The sequence below is a fragment of the Euprymna scolopes genome, chromosome 33 (genome assembly GCF_053919585.1).
Source record: "Euprymna scolopes isolate OS-2025 chromosome 33, ASM5391958v1, whole genome shotgun sequence".
NCBI lineage: Eukaryota > Metazoa > Mollusca > Cephalopoda > Sepiida > Sepiolidae > Euprymna > Euprymna scolopes.
Genome location: NC_136514.1, coordinates 15,093,034 through 15,108,767, shown reverse-complemented (window position 1 = coordinate 15,108,767; position 15,734 = coordinate 15,093,034). Strand labels below are relative to the sequence as shown.

The 15,734-nt window shown below is 34.2% G+C and overlaps 1 long non-coding RNA gene across 1 annotated transcript; it reads right to left on the bottom strand.

Moving 5' to 3' along the window:
* Window positions 1-1,979: 1,979 nt before the first annotated feature.
* On the bottom strand, window positions 1,980-10,273 carry LOC145258154 (uncharacterized). Its single transcript, XR_013864056.1, has 2 exons — window positions 9,985-10,273; window positions 1,980-5,023 (listed from the first exon to the last, which is right to left on the bottom strand). It is a non-coding gene; the product is annotated as an uncharacterized LOC145258154 (long non-coding RNA).
* Between the last annotated feature and the right edge of the window lie 5,461 nt (window positions 10,274-15,734).

The window sequence follows — 15,734 nt, the reverse complement described above, 5'->3', positions numbered from 1 at the left end:
TTAATCACGTTCAACCCCAGGAGGCATTCCCTTTGCTTGCAAAGAGAAGGTTTCCTGAGTCGAACGTGAATGGTCTCCAAGATCTTAAGATGGTATAATGAATGAGCACGACTAATAATGGTAAAAGAGTCCGTGCTGAAGTTTGCTGCACAAGACGGGTTTTTGCAGCAAACTTTAGCACGGACTCTTTCCTAATTGCAATATTTAAATTTTGTATCTCTAAAAACATCATGAAATATATATATATATATATATATATATATATATATATATATATATATATATATATATATATATATATATATATATATATAGGGATAGGTATCTCAGAAAACTATTTTTGGAGGGGCACTAGTACAAAACAACACAAGAAGATGCTTATGCAGAGAAATACCGTGCTATTTCTTAAAATAGTATTAAAAAAATTTTTTTTCAGAATATTTGCGTGAATTTTTAAAGAAGGTACCGTAATGAAGAGAATGAAGGAGAGCGCTGCGGCATTCTGTAAATGCAAAAAACAAAAGAAGAGGAAGCAACAAAAAAAAAAAAAAGAATAAAAGTGCGCTGTTGAAATTCATCGAAAAAACTTCTACAACCGAAATGATGGAAACGAAAGGTGAAAATTATGCTGAGACTGAAGTTGATATTGCTAACGTTGATACTCTTACTTCGGAAGTTGACACTGACAACGTTGATGCATCAAAAATTGTCAATGATGATGCGCGTGAAGTTTGAAGAATCGGAAAGGCAATCATTAATTGGCGCGAAAACATATATTGCAACCGATTTTACAGATGTTGCGAGTAACCACGAAATTCGGGCTATGCTTGTCCGGCAAGAATCTGCTGCTGTGCTGCACCTTGATCATGAATTCAAGGAAATGGCATGACCAGAAACGAAAACAAAAGACGACGTTAGAAAGCTAACAAAAAACTGGTTCTATCAGGCTTTGTGGAACGGTGAGAAAAGTTTGCTAACACGGATGGTGTATTGTCCTTCCAGAGAAGCCTTATTTTGCTTCTGCTGAGACTGTTTTCAACTGGACTGTCGAGTTTTTCTGCTGATATAGGTTTTATGAATTGGTGGAAATTAAATCAAAAAGTATATGAACGCGAAGCTAGTACATTTCACGCTCGGCCGTTCCTCAACTGCTAGATATCCGACTTGCTGAAGGAAAGTTAATTGATAAAGTAGAGCAAAATCTTACTGAAAAAGGAAACTAAGAAGTGGCGGGAAATCCTAGCTAGATTGCTGAATATCATCAGGTTTCTTACCAAGCAGAATCTGGCACTACGAGGTCACCGGGAAGACATTCATGATGATGAAAGAGATAAAAAAAACCCAAAAGGAATCTTTTAGAATTGGTAAAATTATTGGCCAAGTATGACCCTGTGTTCTATGAACATTTGGTAAAAGTTAACCTGGAAAAGAAAATGAATTTGTGAGTATTTTGGCAAAGCAGGTGAGAAAGAAAATCATCGATCAGATCAAGTAAAGCAAGTATTTTTGTATGATTTTTGATAACACCCCTAATCTCACAAAGACTAGATGAATGAGATGTTGCGCTACATAAAAATTGACGAAAATGAAGTAAAGATAGAGAAGTCGTTTCTCCGCTTCATCGAGACAAAAGGTAAACGCGTGGAGGAAATTTCTGAATTGATTTTGAGGAAACTGGAGAACAAAGGGATTCAGATTGGTGACTGTATTGGCAGACTACCGATTGGGTGTGCAGAAACACATCTCCGAAATCAACTGAAAAGCTCTATTAGAAAACCTGAATATAATTTTTTAAACATATTTTTTTTTTCTGAAACTTTCAGTGAAATCGACCCTTTGTAAAAAAAACAAAAACAAAAAAAATTCTCATTCTGTTACTGTTACTAAGTCCGGTGGTGGTGGCGTCTAGAAATATCGACATTAAATAGAACGACCTTTCATAAATAAATAATGTCAATAAATTCAGACAAAAAGAAAAATGTTTTTTGAGAATTTTATTTCAAAAATTTCATAAATATATCTTTTATTTTTTAGGTTTCTAACACATCATCACCTCATTTGAATCGACAAATCAAATATTTTCATTATTTTAACCTCATTTTTTATGGTTTTTACGAGTTGATCTTTTACACTTTTTTAATTGAGTTTTCATTGAAATTTAATTGATTTTTCATTGATATTTTTTCCACTTGTTAAAATTATTTTTTATCATTCTAATTGTTTTGATCATTTTAATTAAAATTTTTTTTTTTTCAGGATTTTCTTGTCTTTTTCAATAACATTTATTCGGTTGGTTTCTACCACCATTTTGCTTTATTTTTTTATTGTAAATCATTGTCAAAACTTCAAAGATGTAAAAAGACATCGCGACCATTTTTTTTCTCATGTAGCGCTCAACACTACTTGTTTTTCGAACCAAATAAACATTTTACATTAAATGAAAACATTAAAACTTATTCAGTTAGGTAGGAAAGTAACTTATCTTGCCTTTGATTGCATTTATTTGTTATATATTTGTTTTTTTTATAACTTTTTCATACCTCTGTGGCTTGTAGTACAAGCCCTACTTAACATATATTTTAAAAGGCATATTTTTGGAATCATATTTTTTTTAAATCATGGATTTTTTTCATTAGATATTTAAAAAAAATCTTTATTTTGCATATTTGAAAGCCTTTAAAAATAATTGGAGTCACATTTTATTTCGTTTTAACATTTAATAAAAAGTCAAAGGTTAAAAAAAATTGAGTTTGATTTTTTACTATTTGGCAATTTTATTTATTTATTTTTTGTTTGTTTGTTACATGGACATATTTTTTAAATTTGAATTTTTTAATTTGATATAATAGATAACATTTAAATCCGTGTAGTTTAAATAAATTTAAATTCCACAATTGGTCATTGCTTTTGTTTATATATAAATATTTGATATCACATATTTTGATCATATAATGTTTTCATAATGTTTAGTAGACATTGTTTACTATCATAAAAAAATCTTATTAATTTATTTTTTTATTTTTGGATTTATTTATTTTTCTTCGTTGCTATTATGAATTTATTTTAAAAAATCGGTTATCTTCAAGTTCTGTTACTTAAAAGGCTTTGTCCAAAGAGCCATCTGCAAAATGAAAAGATTTTTTTTTTAATTGCATTTTTTAAATGAACATAAGAACAAAAATAAATGGCTAGCCCATTTTTTTTTGTTCTTATGTTCATTTGCTTATTTTTAAATATAATTAAAAAAAAAAATCGTTTAGTGTTGCAGATGACAGGCCTGGGCAAAACCTTTCTAAATATCGGATGACGGAACTTGAAGATAATAAAAACGATAATGTCCAAGATCAGTGCTCGGAAAAAAATCAAGCTACCGAAAGTGGATACAGTTGATTATGGAACAGAGCGGAGTCACGGAGCCAAGACACGAAAACGAAACCATATATATATATATATATATATATATATATATATATATATATATATATATATATATATATATATATATATATATATATAAAAATGTTTTACTTCCTGTGTTATCACAAAAGAAAAGAAAAAAATGACTTTTAAACAAAACAAAACAAACTTCTTGCTTTATCAAATAATAAAAGAAATATTTTATTAAAAAAATAAAAATAATTTAGTTTAACACTTGTTTTACGACTATTCTCATTATTTAATTGTATGAATTATATATTATAAAGTTTTACTTAATTATATAATTATATAGGTAATATCCAAGATCAGTGCTTGGAAAAATCAAGCTACCGGAAGTAGAGACGGTTGATTATGGAGCGAAACATATTAAAACTAAAGTATTTTTTTTTAAATAAATATATGGTTTCGTTTTTCGTGTCTTGACTCCGTGACTCCGTCTCGTTCCATAATCAACCGTATCCACTTCTGGTTGCTTGATTTTTCCGAGCACTGATCTTGGACATTACCAAATAAATTAACTGTTCACTCGAAATGACTCCTCATGTAATATGTTTACGATAATAAACATGTTTAATGACACACACACACACACACTTATTTTCTCATATCACCCACAAACCCTATTTAGTGACATTAACAATTTTTTATTTAAATTTTTTTTTGTTTGTTTATGCTTAGACTGCAGCGCAGCGGTAATTTTTAAAGCCAAAACAATATTATGTAATTGTCATGTCGAAAATAGCAATATATCCAAAAATTACGAAATTTGATCAATTAGAACATCTACAATTAGCTTTTTAGTAAGAAATTCTGCAGAAATAAGCAGGCACCTCATTGGTCGATTTGATCGCCCAGGATTTTGTTTGGACCAATCAGATTGATCGTTGTTATTAACCGCCGAGTTGTATTTTGGCGCTATTTTTCTGTTTCGGGCGGCGTCAGCTTTTCTTTAAGACAACAGGTCGAATTGACATGGAAAACTCATCTCCTTATTCGAGGCATGGAGCCTCAAAAACCTTTTGTGTCTTTGAAACGTATTAATACCCTAACGTAGGGCAAAATGTTATTATCATTTGCAAACACTAATGCCCTTATGTCGGTCGAAATATTATATTCTTCGCACACTGTTGTGCTCTACGATTGGACTGACTTACATCATCACTTATCAATGTTTTTTCTAGATGATGTCTACATTTTGACCTGCCACTTGTCCGCCATTCGGGCGTTTTTTACAGTGAACTCCATGATGACTGCCAGACTCAAAGTATTCATCCTTGGAAGGCATCACTTCAACACATCGACTTGCTGCAACTATTCTTCCAACAGCGTGGAGACTTGAATCCTGCAAACGCGAAGATAAACACGAACTACTACCGATACGAGTGTTACCAGCTCTGTTCCACAGAATGCTAAAGATGGTACATTTTTTGCAATTAGATCTTTTTACTTTAATAAAATTTATGTTGAAGTTTAAAGGTGAGCCTGTTGTGATTTTCTGATCGCTTTCTTTCATTCGGCCAAGGGCAAAACCGAGATGGGATATATATCTCACATTTATATTGTTGAGAAAACTTGAAGCACTTACCTGCGACTCTCAGGAATACGAGTTGTTGGAGTTGGACTCTATGTTGGGATATAGATTTATGGAAAGAAATTCAGGGGCATTAGCGGCTCATATACTGTTCCAAAGACTGCCCAACCGTCTTAAGGAAGAATTAGTGAGGTCTGTAGGGGCACCGCATCCATCTTTAACTTCTATTTTAGATACGGGCATCAGGATCTTAAAATCCTGGAAGGCTGCACTCCCTGAAGCAAACCAGAGAGATTTGGATTATGGTAGCTCTCGTAGATACATTCATCCAGACAGAAAACCGGAGACAACAACACCAACATTGGAGAACTTCCATATCCAGGAGAGGCATACCACCTGCAACCTTTGTTTGAGGGATGGTCATTCCACTCAAGTTTGTGAAGAATACCATACATTTCCTCAAAGATGGCGTCGTTGTCGAGAACTCGGACTATGTTATAGGTGCACAACTAACAATCATTTCAGTGATTCGTGTCCCTGTAAAAAAAGCCCTAAGGGCAATTGTGAGCGATGTTCAGCCCAGGACCATACCACAATCATGTGCCCTATGCCGTATACATCAACAAATGAATGTATCAATACCGGTTTGGGTGAGCAGCAGTGTATTTTGCCGATTACTACCATCGTACTACAAAGAGGGGACAAAGCTGTGAAGCTGCGATGTTTGATAGACACGGGCAGTCAAAATTCGTACTTTAGTGGAAGAATTTTGCAGGATCTGGCTTGTGACCCAAGATCTGTCTCAGAGGTAAACCTTGAGATTGTGACGTTTCTAGGAAGGAAAACCTGCAATTTTCAGCGACTTACCACAACAGTGGAGTTGACGCCAGAGGTAAAGCGACAGCTACCTATCCTTATTGACAAGGAATTAGACATCATTCATACAGTGGAGCATTTGCCAATTGTGGTCGAGAACCTTACGAAATTGGATTACACCCTGGATACAGATTTAGGAAGAAATGCCAATATAACTTTGGAAGGGTTAATAGGGGTAGACCTGTTACAATTTATGGAACCCCTACAAATGATAAAATGTATGAATGGGAAAGCTTGGCTTTCCCAACGAGGAGTGATACCTTTTGGGGATCCCAGGAATTTCATGTTTCCTCATCAAATTAAAACGATCCAACACAAGGTTCCAGTTTATGGAGAAGTCATGAGAACTGTTAAGTGTCCGACCTCCATTGTTAATAGTGTTCTTGACGTGTGTTCTTCTTATTCGGACCCCTATAAAGAAACTTTTGAGGACAGTACTGTAGAAAGTATATTGGAGTGGATTTACAGTGTGGAGTGTATTGGAGTGGATTTACAGTGTGGAGTCTTTGGGGCTATCAGAAAATGATACCTTGTCCGACTATGATGCCCAGAAGGTAGAGGAGTTTATGAGAAATATAGAGTTTAAGGAGGGACGGTACTGGGTGCAGTTACCGTGGCACACTGATAAATCAGCTCAGGTGCGCTCTAATCACCAAGTAGCCCTCAAGGTGTTAGATAGGGTGGTACACACTCTGGAAATGAAGGGCCTCTATGATGAATATTTAGAGGTTTTTGCCGAACAAGAGGCAGAGGGCATAATAGAACCCTTTCATTGTTCACCTAAACAGTTCCATAAACATGTTTGGATCCCTCATCGACCAGTCTTTAAATCCGAGAGCATAGCAACTACTAAAATGCGACCAGTCTTCAACTGTTCATTGAAGGTCAAGGGAGGAGTATCCTTAAACGAGGCTGCATACCCAGGGGTAAATTTAACCGGAAACATGTTAAATCTAACTCTACTCTTTCGGACTAATAGATATACATTATTGGGCGACATCAGGAAGGCATTTCTGATGATTAGATTATCAAAGGAGTCTGGTAGAAATAAGTTTTGCTTCTTTCTAAAACGGGATGATCGTCTGGTATGTTACCGTTATACGACCATCATCTTCGGCTTTAACGCAAGCCCTTTTATATTGAACTGCATATTGAAGTATCATGCATCGAGATTTCCAGTTGATGATTGCACCAAACTTTTGAATTCAAATTTTTATGTTGACAATCTGGTCAGTACGAATAATTCGGAAGGTGTGTTGAGAAAACTATATCATGAAATAAAGGAAAGATTGAAAAAGGAGGATTTGATCTTCGATCATGTAACACCAATTGCCCAAAGCTACAGGAATTGATGAGGAAGGATGAGACTTTGACAACTCACAGTTGTCCATGGGAAAAGGTTCTGGGTTACAGATATGACCCAGAGTCGGACTCCATCAGCCTAGTCCAGCGAACTTGTGACCCCAACTTAGCAACAAAACGTCAAATACTATCAGCCGCATCCAGTGTATTTGACCCATTGTCTTTATGTCTCCCAGTCACCATTCAAAGTCGCATATTGGTGGGAGAAATGTGGAAGGCTAATATTGATTGGGATGATCCCATTCCAAAGGAAATGCAGGAAAGGTGGAGATTACTAGCTAGTGATTTGTCGGTACTTCATTCGTTATCGTTTAGAAGACAGGTACTTGATAGCGATACTGTTGCGGATTTGTACATATTCACAGATGCCTCAAAAAAGGCATATGGGTTTTCTGTATATGCAGTTCAGGGAGGTATATCTTCTCTGATTTTTGCTAAAGCAAAGGTGGCACCATTAAAAGCTAAAACCTTGCCAACGCTGGAACTATTAGCAGTTTTTTTGGCAATTAAATGTCTTAGTAATATCTTGAGAGCCTATCAAGGAACGAAATTTGGAAGTTTGTATTTGGCTGTAGATGCCCAAATTGTACTCACTTGGCTGATGTCCAAGCAGACGAGCCATAAAAACATTTTCACGAAGAATCGCCTCAAGGATGTGACACAGATGGAAGAAGTGATACTTGCAAATTACAACCTTGCTATCAGGTATAAATATGTGCCTTCCAATCAGAACCCTGCGGACCTAATGACTAGGGGACTGACAGCAGCTAAATTTAAGGAAAATTTCTCTTTTTGGAGTGCTGGACCAAACTGGTTGTCTGATGGAACTATCTGTTGGCCTGATAGTACTTTGGATTGTCTTAGTGCAGACAACCAGCAAATAGTTTGTACGAACCTGTTCTACACCTGTAATGAGAACTGGTCTCAGCCTATCGTCGCCTTTGACAGATTTTCGTGTTTTAACAAACTTCTACGTGTGGTCTCCAGAGTCTTCGAATTTATATCCAAAGCAAGAGGCAAGGAACTGGACTATAAACAGGCTGCTGCTGACTACTTGTTCAAGACAATGCAACAACAGGCATTTCCCCTTGAATTGAAGTTCTTACGTGCACCTCATGATAAACCCATTCCGAACCTTGTGAGTCAGTTAAACCTATTTCTGGACAAGTCTGGTGTCGTCCACTCCAGAGGCAGGATCAAAAAAAATTTTACTCTACAATATGAGGTTTTAAACCCTGTATTGCTCGGGAAGAATCATCCCTTGACTAATCTAATTGTGAAGGATCAGCATGACAGGGCTAAACACTTGGGTGTGCCGGCTACACTTAGTAGAATCAGGATGTCAGGATTTTGGATACCTCAAGGCAGACAGGCTGTGAAGGGAATATTGAAGGACTGCTTTATTTGTCAGAAAATCAACTCGATACATTTTCCGTATCCTAAGATGACAGACCTGCCTAAACATAGAGTAAATCTGGTAAGGCCATTCTTACATACAGGGATAGATTATACGGGACACCTGTGGGTTCAAAACCAAAATCTTCAATCTAAGGTTTACATTCTCATATTTACGTGCTTGGAAATCAGAGCGGTGCATTTAGAACTGGTTGAGGACATGACAGTGCACACATTTATACTGGCCTTCATCAGGTTTTCAAACATGTGGGGCTTGCCTTCTCACATATATAGTGACAATGCAAAGTCATTTCTTGCTGGAGTTAGTTTACTAAATCAGGCCCTAACTTCTTCCGAATTTGATGAAAAATTTGGGCAGTATAATATAAAGCATGTTAAGATCCCTCTTCATTCGGCTTGGTATGGAGGAGTTTGGGAACGCATGATTAAAATATTAAAGGAATGCCTCTATAAAACTGTTGGAAGGTCTATTTACAGTCAATCTGAGCTGTGGACAGCCATTTCAGATGTCCAACGTGCAGTGAACAATAGACCTTAACCTATGTGAGTTCGAATGACTCTGGATTGGAGGTAATTACGCCCAATCACTTCCTGCGCCCAGATCAAAACCCTGGACTTCTTCTTAGAATGGAGATTCAACCAATTAATGGAGGGGAACTGCCGTCCAGACAGATATTGTTGGAATCTTTGAAGAACCGGGATGAGCTGCTCAAGGAGTTTAAACGGATATGGAACGAGGATTACTTACTCTCTCTTCGAGAACGTAAACAAGATCGTTATCCAACTATATCTAATAAGGTACGACCTGGAGATATTGTGACGATAAAACTTCCAAACAAGTCTCGACCCTTCTGGGCATTGGGGAGAGTAGAAGAATTGTTTCCGGGAGACGATGGTATGGTACGGTCGGCACAGATACGACGGGGTGATGGGAGTGTGAGAACATATTCTCTTAAACATCTATATCCGCTAGAACTACATGCGGAATATGAACCACAAGAGGATGGTCCGGAACCTAGTTATGATGACTGGGAGTCCATAGAAGGAATTTCTTGGTCAGAAACCAGTTTTGAGGAACCCACTTTAGTACAGGAGAGTGAGCAGGTTTGGATTTGTCCCGGATGTAATAAACCTGATGACGGATCGGCCATGATCTGCTGTGATCAATGTGATAACTGGTTCCATTTTAGATGCGTTGGGATCAGTGCAGCTTCGCCAGATGAAAAGGATTGGGTTTGTCACCACTGCTCTGGGGATCAAGAATGAGGAATATGTATATTGAGAAGGCTTTACAAAATCAATAACAATTGATTTTGTTTTCTGTTGAGTGGGAGGGTGTTGAGAAAACTTGAAGCACTTACCTGCGACTCTCAGGAAGAGTGGCAACAAAAACCTTTTGTGTGGGCGATGCCTCTTTTTATATTGGTAGATGTTACATTTAACTTATTTGATTGGCTAACTGGATTATAAGAGGGATGGAGTGAACTGAATTTTGGTTGTGATTTCAGTTTGGGATTGGAGTTGAAGGAAATTGAATCGTTACCCTTATTACCAGACCGACAAGGTTCTACAATTTTTACCTAGTCACAGGTCGCAACAAACCATTGTTGCAAAATCCTTGTTAACCTTTACCTTTCAGTGGAGAAATTTTCCACAATATATAATATATATATATATATATATATATATTATATATATATATATATATATATATATATATATATATATATATATATATATATATATATTACTGTAAGAATTGATGGCGACTTTTCCGACTGAGTGTGAAGATATATACAAAAAAAAAAAAAAAAACACGAGATCATTATACCATTTTTAGACGAGACAGATGCTAACCAAGGTCCTAGCCAAATTCCTAGCAAAAAAAAACAAGTATGTATATTTTAGTGTCACGTACGGCCCAAAAGCGACAGCATTTTATTAAAACAAATTATTTAAAAAAAAAAAAAAAAAGAACTATTTGATCAAATTAAGCGAAAGATTTTTTTTTCGAGAACTTCATTCCATAACGAGTATGTACAATATAACTTTTTTCAATATTTTCATTTTTTAATGTCTTCATTAAACTGTAAAAGTACCGTGTTTTTAGTAAAAAAAAAAAAAAGTCTATCACTATAGACAACAAATATTACACGCCTGAACAAGTTATCTAAAATATTCGTTCCGAGTTATGTCCCCTCTCCAGTCTTCTTTATAACGTCTAAGAAAAATGCAATTTTACTCAATTTTCCGTAAAAATTACTTTTAACTATAAATAACTTCTTACTCGGCGAATTTTCGTAATTTTTAGATAAATTACTATTTTTCGACATGACAATTAAATTTTTGCTTTAAACGATATATTTTTAAAAAAATTGATGTGTCGACCCTTACAAGTATCAAATTTTCCGTATAAAAAAATTCGGCATTCCAACATATTCCCGGAGACATTTCATTGTTGCATTACCTCCCCTGTTTTCTAGACGGTGATAGATGATTCGGCATCCGCGACGAAACATCTTCCAACAGATATTATGTATTACGTAATATTAAAATATTTTTTATTATTAATATTTTATATGAAAATAAGTGGAACAATATAAACAATTTTTTTTTTCAATAAATGTATAATATTTATTTCTTGTAATTATTAACTTTTTTTATGTGGAATATTCTTAAAAGTAAATAAACATATTGTTTTACAGAAAATATATCATTTTTACGCCAAACAACAACAACTACTACTACTACTACAAATAATAATAATAATAATAATAATAATAATAATAATAATAATAATTTGTCTCAGAATGTGATAAATTTCTTCAGTTAAAATATCTGGTGGAAAATGTTTCGTCGGGGACGCCAAATAATCTATCACTGTCTAGAAAACAGGGGAAGTAATGCAGCATTGCAGCAATGAAATGTCTCGGAGGAATATGGGAATATATCCACACTAACGTAATGTACTTGCAATAACCCTTATCCCTGAGTGGCTTCCGGGTCTTGATAAGTGGTGATCACTGTAAAAAAAAAAAAAAAAAAATGCCGGAATGCCAAAAAATATCTACTTAACCAAATTTCGTAATTTTTCGGATTTATTGCTATTTTCGAGACGGCAATTACATAAAAATTGTAAAAAAAAAAAACAAACAAAAAAACTTAAGCTTTCGTTAAAAAAAAACCCCCAAAACTTAAGTTTTCGTAAAAAAAAAAAAAATGTCGCCATATTTCTTTGGAAAAACTTGACATAATAACAAGGGAAGTAACTCAGTTATGCTAAAAACAAGACAAAACGCATAATTTATTACAAAATTGGCAATAGTTACACACTATTTACCTACCTTTGGAACTCTCCGTTTTTTTTTCTTTCCTTTTTTTAACCATATTTTCGCTAATTTTCGTCAAGAATGTTTTCTTCATTAATTTTTTTCTACCTGATCGTTTTTCGTAATTTTTGGACATATTCATTACTGTTATATGACAATCAAGTAGAAACCATTGGTTTGCCTTCAAATTCAATATTAAAAATTTTGGCTTTGGCTATTATAGTGCAGTTGCACTTTTCTTTCTTTCTTTTTTTCTTTTTTTCTTTTTTCTTTTTTTTTTTACTATTTGATTGTTTAACATTTTTTCTTGAATTTTCCATAAATAATGCTTTTCAAAGGTGACGTAATAAATAATAGATCACAAAATGCTTTTTTAGTAGGGATCACCGGAAAAAGTATATTGCATAAATAACACGTTACATGTTCTGATACTACCAATTAATCTTGTCTATCCTCGGTTAGAAAAGTAGATACTTCTAGACTGAGGCAATTTTAGTTTTTGTCCTATACCAGGGTAGTCCATTTTTGGGGAGCTGGATTTTCTCCAAATTAAAAATCGATCTCTTGTTTCACTTGCTCTCATGGGGGTGGCAAATTAGTAAAAGAAAAAAATAACACAAATAATATTAAGACAATTAAACATTACAATATATATATATATATATATATATATATATATATATATATATGTTTTTATTGTGGTAGACATTAAGCCACGGACAATATATATATGCATATATATATTGTCCGTGGCTTAATGTCTACCACAATAAAAACATTGTTTTCCGAAACGATCGTACAAATTATTGATTTTGTTGTTGTTCCTTCTTGTGAAATGGATTTTTAATTTAATTCTAATTAGAATTTTAAATTATTAATCACATTACTGAATATTATATATATATATATATATATATATATATATATATATATATATATATATATATATATATATATAAGAAATTGAATTTAAACTCTGTAAATTTACAACAAAGAAAGTTTAGGCTCAATGAAGAAAAATTGAATTTGTTCAAAAAAAGAATATCTGGCCGATCCTTAAATATTATTTTTTTGTGTTTTAATTTTAATTTATTTCATTTTGTTTTTATCAGCTGATGGGAGCATACAGACATTTTCTCTCTCTCAACAGGAGACTAATAATAGTTTTTCTCTTAGTATATTTTTTTCCAGTGGAAAAATTCTTTTACCACAATTTTTAAGATGTCAGCTTCACATTTTGGAATTTACCTTTCAACAACTTGGATTATTACAATTTCTATTGGACTTTTTTCATGTGCATCTGTACACTTGACTAATCAACATTTTCTTTGGATTGTACCACATTTTTCAACTTTTTCTTCAGTCGAGCTTGGATTTCCTTTGGAATATTCTTTTAACCTATACATTTCTGCAATTTTTATCAACTTTTAATACAAATATGACTTTTTTCATAATTTGTAGTTTTCAGTTTATGTGTTGTCTATGAGTATCGTTTTGCTAACTACTTGTCTGCAATAGAAATCATCATTCTCGCAAACGATCTCGTGTTTGCTTAAGCTGTAAAATGCCAGCAGAAAATGTAGAAAAGAAAAGGCAAACATAATTTTGTTGGTCACTCATTGGTGAACGTATGCCATTAATTTGCATATGTGCACAATTGGTAACTGTTAAATGGGACGGATTCTAAAACATGGAGTTGAATGGAGATTTTTGTTGGACAGCTTAGAACGAGAACGAACGGTGGAAAATAATATCGAATACACGAGGATTCATTGCAAGTTGAGGAAAGAAAGGAAAAAAGACTTTCGTGCGTTGTATCGATAAGAGGATGGTTTGACACTGCTAGATTTTTTGTTGTTTGTTTTGTTCCCTTTCCATTTTATAATTCCTTGGAGGATAAGAGCTATTCTTTGAAACTTCATGCAATAAGGAAATATTTTTAAGTTTTCAATTTGTATTCCTTGTCGAATAAATTTGTTGTAAATTTTAATTTACAGATTTTAAATTGAATTCCTTATATCAGTGCTCTATCTCGAATATTGAGCTTTTTTCATTTGGTAAGGATTGTCCTATAAATATTAATATTTATATTGATATTTATATTAATATTAATATTTATACTTGCTTAGAGTTTACAGAATTATTCAATTTGTAAACTTGAAAGAATTTTGGAATATATATATATATATATATATATATATATATATATATATATATATGCATTGGTTTTTTGGAGACATATAATTTATTTTAAGGCTTCCACAAAAGCAAAAATTGCAAAATGTATCTGTGCCACGTCATATTATACTAGTAACCTTTTGTTAATTTATCTTTTTATGTCTTTTTCACCAAAAGGGCCATACATTATTTAAACACTATTATTTTTTTTTAATGGAAATCACCCGCAGACAAGGCGTGAAGCCACTTAATTTAAAGAGCTAAAGCAAGAACGAAAGATGATTATCGCAAAGATGGGAGATGCCTCTTGACCTCAGTCTTGAAAAGACCAAGGTTAAACGTAGGAGGAAAATACTCAACAGGAAGAGAGTTCTACAAGTCTGCGATTCTTGGAAAGAAGTTACTCGAATAGTAGGTTGTATTACAATGAAGTATCACCCAAACAATGAAATGTACAGGACTGCTGTGAATTAAGAGCCATACCTACAGAAATATTCTTTTTTTTTTTTTTTTTTTAAGTTTTTACATAGGAGTCACCACTTATCAAGGCCCAGAGGCAACTCGAGGATAAGGCTAATGAGTGTACAGTAATCAATGGGACAATATCGTAGTAATCGTTAGTTGTGGAAATTTGGTAAACTGGATTACTTAAGGGAACGGTACATCAAGAACTTGTTTGCATTGGACTTGAAGATAACCATATTGTAGTCAGCTGGAAAGCAGGCAAACCGAAGGCAGTTCCACAGGTGTGCAGTTCTAAGAAAGAAGCTTTGTTTATGGAATCTAAGTTTGGATTTAGACACAGATAAGGGGAAATTATTGATAGTGTTTTCAGCTAGACAAGTGTTTCTCGTAAAAGTTTGACTAGGGGGATCCATAGATTGGAGCTCAGGCGAGCACTTGCTATGAAAATAACGATAAAGCGGAGACAGGCTCGAAATATCTCTTCTGTTAGAAAGAGGTTGTAGGGAAGAGAAAAGGGCATCCCCTACGAGGCTATGAGGGAATTAAGCAACAGGATATCTGTTCACAGCATATTTAAATTTTTGCATGTTTGTACAGGCAGGAAAGCAGGGAACAAGGAGGGAATTCCAAAATCTAGCAATTTGAGAAAAAAAAACTGAGTAGAAAGCTTTCTGGTATCTGGGTACCTCTACATTGAAAGGGTGGGATTTTGTTTGCTTGTTAGGTTGGTCCAGGGTAATTACATCGTTACAGAGTTCAAAATAGACGGCATAGTTTAGTGGAGGATGCACCTTTCTCTTTCACACAGAAGAGACATTGTGAGTCTGTCTCTGCTTTATCATTATTTTCATGATAAGTGCTCGTCTGAGCTCCGATCAATGGTACCTTCTCGCCAAACTTATACGAAAAACACTTGTCTAGCCAAAACCACTATCAATAATTTCCCATACTCTTTATCTGTACCTAAACCAAAATGTAGATTCCATGAACGAAGCTTCTTTCTTAGAACTGCACGCCTATGGAACTCTCTTCTGTTTGCCTGCTTTCCAACTGACTACAATTTTACTGTCTTCAAGTCCAATGTAAACAAGTTCTTGATGAACCGTCCCCCTAAGTAATCCAATTTACAAAATTTCCAT